Genomic DNA, 9,332 nt, shown 5'->3' with positions numbered 1-9,332 from the left:
AAGAGAACTAATCTGTCACCTTGTGTGGAACAAGAGGTGGCTGGGACATGGCTTGGGGAAAAAAAGGAGTTCTATAGAAAGTAACCTCACGGGGTGATATGATCATAAATTCCTAACTGGGCAGGTCATGGTGGGTAGTCACATTGCGAGCCTATAACTTTTTTAGTAAAACATTTATCTTTGCCTAAGGAAGCCCTCCCTGTCCATTGTGTTTGTGCATCCAAGTTAACACACTTTTGAAATAAGCATAAGAGAGCACATAATCTTGTTAGCCATCCTGTAATCCAATCCCCACCAGGCTTTCCCCCACCTCCAGGTAATCTTCCTTATGTTCTCTCCTTAACTTCAAATGCATAAGAAAAAGCTGCAAAGCTGCCATTCTCCAGAGCATTTGAGATCTTGCTTCCTGGTAATTTTCCTCAGTTTTGCACAAAGAAATTCATAAAAATACTCTATAAGTTTGGACATTTCTTATGTCAACAAGGAGTACAGGCAAGCATGTTTATTCACTTATTTCACAAACATTTATGAGTCCTACTACTTACTGAGACCAGCGGTGAATCAAACAACATAATCCCTGCTTCAAAGGAGCTTACTTCCTGATGCATTTAAAATACAAACTCTATTGTGGATCACAAAACTGCACTTGGTCTGGCCCCTACCCTCTCCGATTGCATTCTGTGCCCCTCTTCCCGTTCACTCTGCTCTCGCCACAAAGGCCTTCTTGCTGACCCCTGAGCATGCCACATTTAATCCCTCCTCAGGGCTCTTGCAATTGGCTTGTTTTCTCTGCCTGGAACATTCTTCCAGATCTTCCTTCTCATGGCTGCCTCCTAATCCTTCAGGTCTCAGCCAAGGGGCTTCCCTAGCAGAAAGAAAAGCACTCCAGGTGATGGGAAAATCTTGTTTGAAAATCCTGATGTGGGAAAAAGTAAAAAAAAAACTGAAAAGCAACCAGTGTGGCTAGGACAGAGAGAACAAAAGGAAAAGGGAAGTGATTTAGTCTGAGTACCCTTGAAAGCCAAACATGGAACAAAGACTGTGATCCAGGGAGCAGGGGTGAGGGTCAGAGACAGAGGAGAGCTCATGTGACAATGTACAAATGTGTTACTGAGTTGGTTACAGCTTTAAGTAACCAGGGAACATTCTGAAAACATTTCTGAAGGGTCTCAAAATCGGCAACTGGGACAAGAGGGAAATATTTATCCAGTGATTCCTACCCCTATTGTCAAGAGTTGTCTCCAGGGTATTAACTACCTGCACTTCAGTTCTCTAGCCACAAAGAAGCCCTTGGGGGAGAAAGCCAGAAAGTAAGGTCAGGGGCCTGAGGGGAAGGGAAGGTGCTGTCAGGTAAGGTCACATAAACTGGTTGAAGCCAGTAGAGCTAAGGCTGGGACAATTTGAAGTGGGGCACAAGAGGTATCCCATGGAGTAAGGGGGACATCACATGACACTGGGAAGGGAGGCTGTGATACGAGGGAGAGCTGTGTATATCAACAGAGGGGGGTAGAAGCTGGTCTGGGCAGGTGCATGTTCCTGACACAGATGAAGAGGGAACTGTAGTAATCTGAGGCCCTAGAGGGCACCTCCTGTTTGTAAGGCACCCAATCAGGCCACTGCCCACCCCTTTGTGCGCCAAGGAGACCATTTCTGACTTTTGGGGGAATTTACTAAGTATCCACAGCATCATCCATGGGAAAGGTAAGGAGGAAAAGCATTAATTTGCTCCTCAAGGTACCTGCCTGTGATCCATGTTGGATGAAAGGCTAGTATAGGGGAACTCACTGAGATGCAATATGACTCCAGCAGCAAAGGAATGAGGGAAATGGTGGACACTTAACTCTCTGTAGCCTCAGGCTTGGCTGACTACCCAGAACACTGGAGTGCCTCCCGGGAAGGAGGTTAATGAATGCAGAGTGTGATAACTGCCTGATGTCATCTGTTAACTTAGATTGCATCGTTCTTTCTGGTGGTTTTACTATTAACCCCCTATAAAAAGAGGGATATGGAGTCTTCCTGGCAGGCCACCACGGGAAGCAGCTGCTTTGTTCCGCGTATGTTAAGTTTCTCTTATTAAAACTCTTATGAATTTGAATAAGGTATATGTCAGTTCTTGAATTTGACTTTTGGGGCTTTCCCTAACAGCCGTGAAGGATTCTCACAGTGTTTATCAGGAGACTCTGGCCTGGTAACTATATTTATTCAGGAATCAGTATCTATTTAGGGAGCATCTACTATACCAGGCACTGGAAACACAGGCAGTTATCAAGAGCCTCTCACCAAGCCCACATCCTAGTAGGTGACATGAAGACTTGGTACATGTTCTGAATACATTTCAATGTGCACATAACACAGGTATGTGCTACGTGGTGGGGGGCTTACAACGCTGCTTCGATTCCTCCATAATCTACCCCTGTCCCCACTCCCACCCCTGGCACCCCCAGCCCCAGGCAGGTGAACGATTCCAACCCTGGAGGCCAGCTCATCCTCATTTATCAAGAAGTTTAATTTTGCCAACAGCCAGAGGCAATGGAAGCAGCTCTGGAAATCTGGCTGCTTGTACTCTGGCCTGGGATAGGCAGCCCAGAAATAATTGCCTCTTTGAGTGTTTTATTGGAATGTGCACGTATTTCCTGCTTTTTTTGGGGGGGGGGGGGCATTCCCTCCCAGGGCTGCTGCTTCTTTTTTTAAATCATTTTTTTTATTGTTCAATTATAGTTTACATACAATATTATATTAGCTTCAGGTATACTCTAGTGATCAGACATTATATAACATACTAAGTGATCATCACGAGAAATCTGTCACCCATCTGACACCATACATAGTTATTAGAATATTATTAACTATACTAGAGGCCCAGTGCATGAATTCATGCATGGGTGGGGTCCAGCCGGCCTGGCCCCAACTGGGACAGATTGGAGCCGGGCCTGTCGGGGGCAGGGTGGGGGGGGAGGAGGAGACAGTGGGAGGTTGGCCGGCTGGCCCCCCCAATTGGGCCTGATCAGGGCTGGGCTGGCTGGGGAGAGGGGCTGAGGGTGATTGGCTGGCGGGCCCCGCCCCTGATTGGGGTGGGTGGCCAATCAGGGGTGGAGCTGGTTGAGGGGAGGGGCCACAGGCGATTGGCTGTGGGCCCTGCCCCCTGATCAGGAGAGTTCGCTGGCCACAGTGGGTGTCATAGCAGCCAGTTGTTGAGGGTCGTTGGCTTTTTATATATATAGATTCCCTCTGCTGTCCTTTATATCCCCAGGGCCACTTCTTAATGCGAGGAATGAATTAGGTCTGTGAGGCCAGTGGAGGCCATTTCAAGGAGAGGATGGAGAATGGGTCAGCCTCAGGGGCATTTATCTTGTCCCTCCTCCTTCCTCCAAAGCCATGTTATTCAAGCAGAAGTTTGAAGAGCACCTGCAATCTGTCTGTCACATGCACCGAAGCCTCACTAACTTGTGGTCATATACTTTCCCCCAAAGTCTGCCTCAAAACCCCCGACTGCGCAGGAGCTCCTTGCTATACTGGCTAAAGGTGGTGGCCCTGAGACTTGAGCTAGCCAGCGGTTTTCAACCTGTGGGTCGCGACCCCTTTGGGGGTCGAACCACCCTTTCACAGGGTCGCCTAAGACCATAGGAAAACACATATATAATTACATATTGTTTTTGTGATTAATCACTATGCTTTAATTATGTTCAATTTGTAACAATGAAAATACATCCTGCATATCAGGTATTTACATTACGATTCATAACAGTAGCAAAATTACAGTTATGAAGAAGCAACGAAAATAATTTTATGGTTGGGGGTCACCACAACATGAGGAACTGTATTAAAGGGTCGTGGCATTAGGAAGGTTGAGAACCACTGAGCTAGGCTCTAAAGCAGGGGTGGGCAAACTTTTTGACTTGAGGCCCACAATGGGTTCTTAAACTGGACCGGAGGGCCGGAACAAAAGCATGGATGGAGTGCTTGTGTGAACTAATATAAATTCAAAGTAAACATCATTACATAAAAGGGTACGGTCTTTTTTTTCAATAGTTTTATTCATTTCAAAGGGGCCGGATCCGGCCTGCGGGCCGTAGTTTGCCCACGGCTGCTCTAAAGGCTGCTTTGCTCTAGGAGTCTTCCCCTTGCTGCTATCCGTGCAAGATGTCTCCTTCTACCTGCTCTGAGTAGGGAAACAGAAAGTTAATGATGATGAGTCCAAATTTTCCCAGGTATGGAGACAGCCAGATGGATCCTAATGCCATCTGGGCTCAGATCATTAGACCTGTGACTGCACCAGGATGGCCGCCTCCTTTGCAGCTGTGGAAAGTGTGAGCAGAGTGACAGGAAGAGAGAAAGAATGGAGTGGAAATGACTGTAACAAAGGAAGAGGTTTCACTTATCTGCCCCAAATCTGGTGGGGTCTTCTGCAGGCCCTTGAGATTATCTCCCGGATACCAGCCCTGGCAGTGACTCTCAGATTCCCTGGGGATCCCGATGTATACCCCTGACTCACTGGGACCTTGGCTAGGTCAACAGGTATGGGGAGAGGGGCTCCAATGCCATGCAATTATTTTAACTCCATGCCTCAGTGAAGTCCTCTGGGATCACAGGCCCGTTGACTATATTCTCCCTAAAATAATCACCTTTCATGTAGGTTATGATATGGTCTTGAGAAGGAAATGGTTGTCAGGGTCGGTGCAGGTAACCATGGCCCGGTTTAGTGTTCCCTGGTGTGAGACCTGAAGACCTCCAGGCCTGAGGAACTTCTGCTGGTGCTGCTTGTAGCTCCAGTCCTCCAGTAGACCCACAGAAGTGCTGTGCTATTCTGTTCCTTTCCTGTCTTGGCTCTTGGAAAACTCCTATTCATTCTTCAAAATGCTGATCAAATATCACCTCTTCTCTGAAGCCTTCCTTAATTTCTTTTCAGACAGAGATCACTCTCCTTCAAGTCAGTACTTCACTCTGCAAACAGCCTGATCTTGAGCAAATTATTATGAAACCTCTATAAAATGGGGGAAATATAGCCCTTGCAGGGTTAGGGAGGAATTAGAGATGATGTATCTTTTTAAAAAAGGTATTTTATTGATCTGAGAGAGAGGAAGGAAGGGGGAGAGAGAAAGAGAGAAACATTATTGATGTGAGAGAGAAACAATTGATTGGATGCCTCCTGCATACATCCCAAACCTGCAACCTGGGTATGTGCCCTGACCAGGAATTGAACTGCCACCTTCTGGTGTACGGGAAGATGCTCCAACCAACTGAGCCACACCAGCCAGGACAGAGATAATGTATTTTATGTATCTTTAAAACCTATTATTGTGCCTGTCATATAGTAAGGGCCAGAAAATGACAGGCCTTAAGTGATGCTGGCAGTGGTAATAATTTTTCAGTGGTCTGTTTACATATCTGTCACCTCTAAGAGATTATGAACTCCTTAAGGACAAGGGCTACAGTTGAATCACTGCTGTATCCATAGCACCCTGACTGTCTGAATAAGCACCCAATAAAGGGTAATAAATGTCAGCAATATCATTAGGATACTTCAAATAATATTAACTGGCCTTTAGTGCATGTTTACTGTGTGCCCGGCACTGTTCCAAGCAATTTACCAGGATTATCTCACTTAATCTTCACAACAATCCTATAAGGTGATATCTCCATTTTATAGACGAGTAAACTGAAGGTTAGACAATTTGTCTGAAGTCACACCATTAGGAGTGAGGAATGAAGGCAGTTTCAGAACCAGGTCAGTCTGACTCCAGAGTTTTCCAATAACTATGTATTTGACTGCTGAGCATGCTCTATGCAATCTTCAGTCCACCTGTCTTTCTCTTCCACCTGACAACAGAAACTGGCTTTGGTTTACTTTTATAGTCCCAGACCCCAGCATAGATCCTGGCACACAACTACCCCCACCCCGCAACCCCACAATGCTTTTTGGATAAGTAAATGAGAAAAGGAGAGGGAGAAAGTCAACTGCGCCTAAAAGGGTGTTCCCTTGGGAACAGACAGAAGCTCAGAAAAATGTCAGCTGAGGGCTCAGGCAGCCCCTCCCCATCCCCAGGACCCTTACCATAAGTTATAGGGGACAGAGAGATGTTTGTGGTACATGAGTGAGCCAGCATTTGAGAGAAGAGGAGACAAAAGTAGGCCACAGCATCACTGTGCCTCAGAAAACTAGACTGCAGGGGATCAAGGAGTCACCCCCAATTTCTCTGAACTCAACATTCAGGGCCTGACCTCACTCAGCAGGGTCATGGCCTGAGAAAAGACGACCTTGCTGGAGGTAAATCTCTCTTGTGAGTGGGTAGAAGGTCTCTGCAGCTTGTCATCCTGTCAGCACCCTGAGGTGGGGGCAGGGCCCCTCTGACCTCAGGGCCAGGGTTGTGGGATCTTTGTCCTGCTGTGTCCTAGCTTGCCCTGCTTCTTCAAGTCCAGTTGGAGAGCTGGGGAGGCGGGGGGGGGGGGGGGGGGGGGGGGGAGGGCGGGGGGGAAGGAAATTTAATTTACATTTCTCCCCTCAATTCAGAGTCTGGGCAGCTATTCTGACTGCTTCACTGAAATATTCTTTAATTTTGAGTTTCTTTTCTCATTATGACTCGAAAATTAAAATGTCTCTGCCTTGGGCAAGTTAAGACTGAGTGAGGGCCGGCTGCTGTAACACATTTCTTACTTAAGTCAATTTGGAAACACCAACACCGACTGCTTTCTCTCAGGGCAGGTGACCCATAGAAGGGGACAGAGCAGACTTTAGCCTCCCTCCTCCCCAGAGCATGGGCATTAATCCTCCCATTATTCCTGCAGCCCTCACTGACCTGTTCTAATCACAAACTTAATAACACTCTGTGCTTGTAAAGCTCTTTGTATATTATTTCCAGCTTATCCTCACAATAACAGCGCTGCTAGGAAGAAAAGCAGATATTCTTGTCCTTGTTTTTATTAATGAGGGAACTGAGGGCCCACAGCATTTTACAGATGCTAGACAAAGCCCCTGATATCCATGCGGGGGGAGGGGAGGGGGGTGTGGAACTTGTGAGCTCTCCCCTTCAGGCCTCCCTGCTTTAGAGAAGACAGCTGGAGAAGGGCTGCCTCTTTTCATTGCCCCAGAACACTGACTGGAAGACCCACTCAGGAGTGGTATGATCTAGGGCAGGTTCTGTCCCCCTCTGAGCTTCAACTTCCTTATATTGAAAAGAGGAGCACCTGGCCAGGTGGCTCAGTTGGCTGGTGTGTCATCCCATACACCAAAAGGTTGTGGGTTCAATTCCCAGTCAGGGCACATACCTAGGTTGCAGATTCAATTCCTGGTTGGGGCATGTATGGGAAGTAACCAATAAATATCTCTCTCTCTTTCAAAGAGAGAGAGAGAGAGAGAGAGAGAGAGAGAGAGGAAGAAAAGAAAAAGAAAAGTGGGGCTGCTCAGTAGGTACTTGATATGTGGGGGAAATCATTTTGTAAAATGACTGTCTAACCACTATGGTGTACACCTGAAACTAAAAATAACATTGAATGTAGATTCTAATTGAAAATTAAGATTTTTTAAAAAGGAGGGTTGTCCTAAGTTTTGCCTAGAGCCACCTTGCAGCACATGTGCCCCGACCCCAGCGGAAAGGAGGACGATGTTCTCTGCTGCTCTGCTCTGCTCCATCTCCGTGATGATGGCTCTCTCCTCGGTGGCATAGTGACTGTGCCTTCCTGCATGACAATACCCAGTTGTCTTTGCCCTGGTCTTTTTTTTCACACTGCAGATCTCTCCCTGATTTGCTCACAATTCTGAGAGGAATATTTGGTCCACATCGGTTCTCCCAGTAGAGCTCTGAGAGGGGCCTGGAGAAGACAGTCTGGTGGAAGGTGGCCCCAAGATTGCCTCAAACCTTAGCAACACATTGCTTTCTTTTTTTTGTTTTTGTTTTGCTGTTATTAAACCTCACCCGAGGATATTTTTCCATTGATTTTTAGAGAGAGTGGGAGGGGGAGATACAGAAAGAAAGAGAAATATTGATGTGACAGTGACACATCAATTGGTTGCCTCCCACATGTGCCCCAACCAGGGCCAGGGATCAAGCCTGCAACTGAGTTATGTGCCCTTGACCAGAATCGACCCTGGGACGCTTCAGTCTGTGGGCCGATGCTCTATCCACTGAGCCAAACCAGCTAAGGCAGCACATTGTTTTCTCTGAGTGTATCAGGAGGTGCCTGGGGCCTTCCAAGATCTGGAATAGGTTCATTCCACTGGGGAACACCGAGTCTAGTAATGCAGGCTGAGCTGCATCTCAAGCAGCATTAAAAGTTGTGACTGCCCTGTCCCAAACAGCGGCATCAGCCTGCTGGGGCACAGGGTCTGATGGGAAAGGGATTTTCTTGTTCCACCTTTGCCCCTATCCTCAGCTCCCTTGAGGATCTGGTAGTTTTCCACGTTCTTCTATTCCCTTTTGTGGGACTCCACAGAACCAGGAGTCCAAGGCACCATGTGACCCTAAACCTCTCCAATAACCTCATGTTTTTGTTTGTGGTGTGAAATGACAGCCACTCCCCCACCCACCCCACCCCGACCCTCTCTGGGAGTGGGAGTGGAGGGCCAGATTGCTTCAACCCCAAGGGCTACAAAGGGAACTCCAAACCTAGTAAGAGCCTGCAGGAGGGGCAGTCTGGGCAACCAGGGGCTTCCTGAGGCTGGTGCAGGAGGGAGAGGTAAGGGAGGGAGCAAGGAACGAGTACTTCCTGGAAATACAGTGGGGCCTTGACTTACGAGTTTAATTCGTTCTGTGACGGAGCTCGTAACTCAAATTACTTGTATGTCAAATCAAAAGTGAACGAGTGAGACATGTGATACTGGGCTGATGTTGTGGTGTTCACTGTGACGTTCGCTGCGCCAACTAGCGGTGGGGTATCTGAAGCTGGCTCGTAACCCGAATTTTAGTTCGCAACTCAAAGCAAAAAATCGGCCAAGAGACAGCTCGTATCTCGAAAAACTCGTTAGTCGGGACACTTGTAAGTCAAGGTCCCACTGTAAAGGCTTTGAATTGCAACTCAAATTGAAAAGGAGGCTGCAATGTTGAAGCAGGGACTATCAGACAGATCTGGGATCAAATTTCAGCTCCACCTCAAACTATGACATGTTTTTTTTTTAAATATATATATTTTATTGATTTTTTACAGAGAGGAAGGGAGAGAGATAGAGAGTTAGAAACATCGATCAGCTGCCTCCTGCACGCCTACCACTGGGGATGTGCCCTCAACCAAGGTACATGGGACCCTTCAGTCCACAGACCTACGCTCTATCCACTGAGTCAAACCGCTTAGGGCATTTTTTTGTATATTTTTAATATATTTTTATTGATCTCAGAGAGGAA

Source organism: Myotis daubentonii, chromosome 5, assembly GCF_963259705.1.
Source record: "Myotis daubentonii chromosome 5, mMyoDau2.1, whole genome shotgun sequence".
Taxonomy (NCBI): Eukaryota; Metazoa; Chordata; class Mammalia; order Chiroptera; family Vespertilionidae; genus Myotis; species Myotis daubentonii.
The sequence above is the reverse complement of the archived record's forward strand: the minus strand, read 5'-3'. Positions refer to the sequence as shown.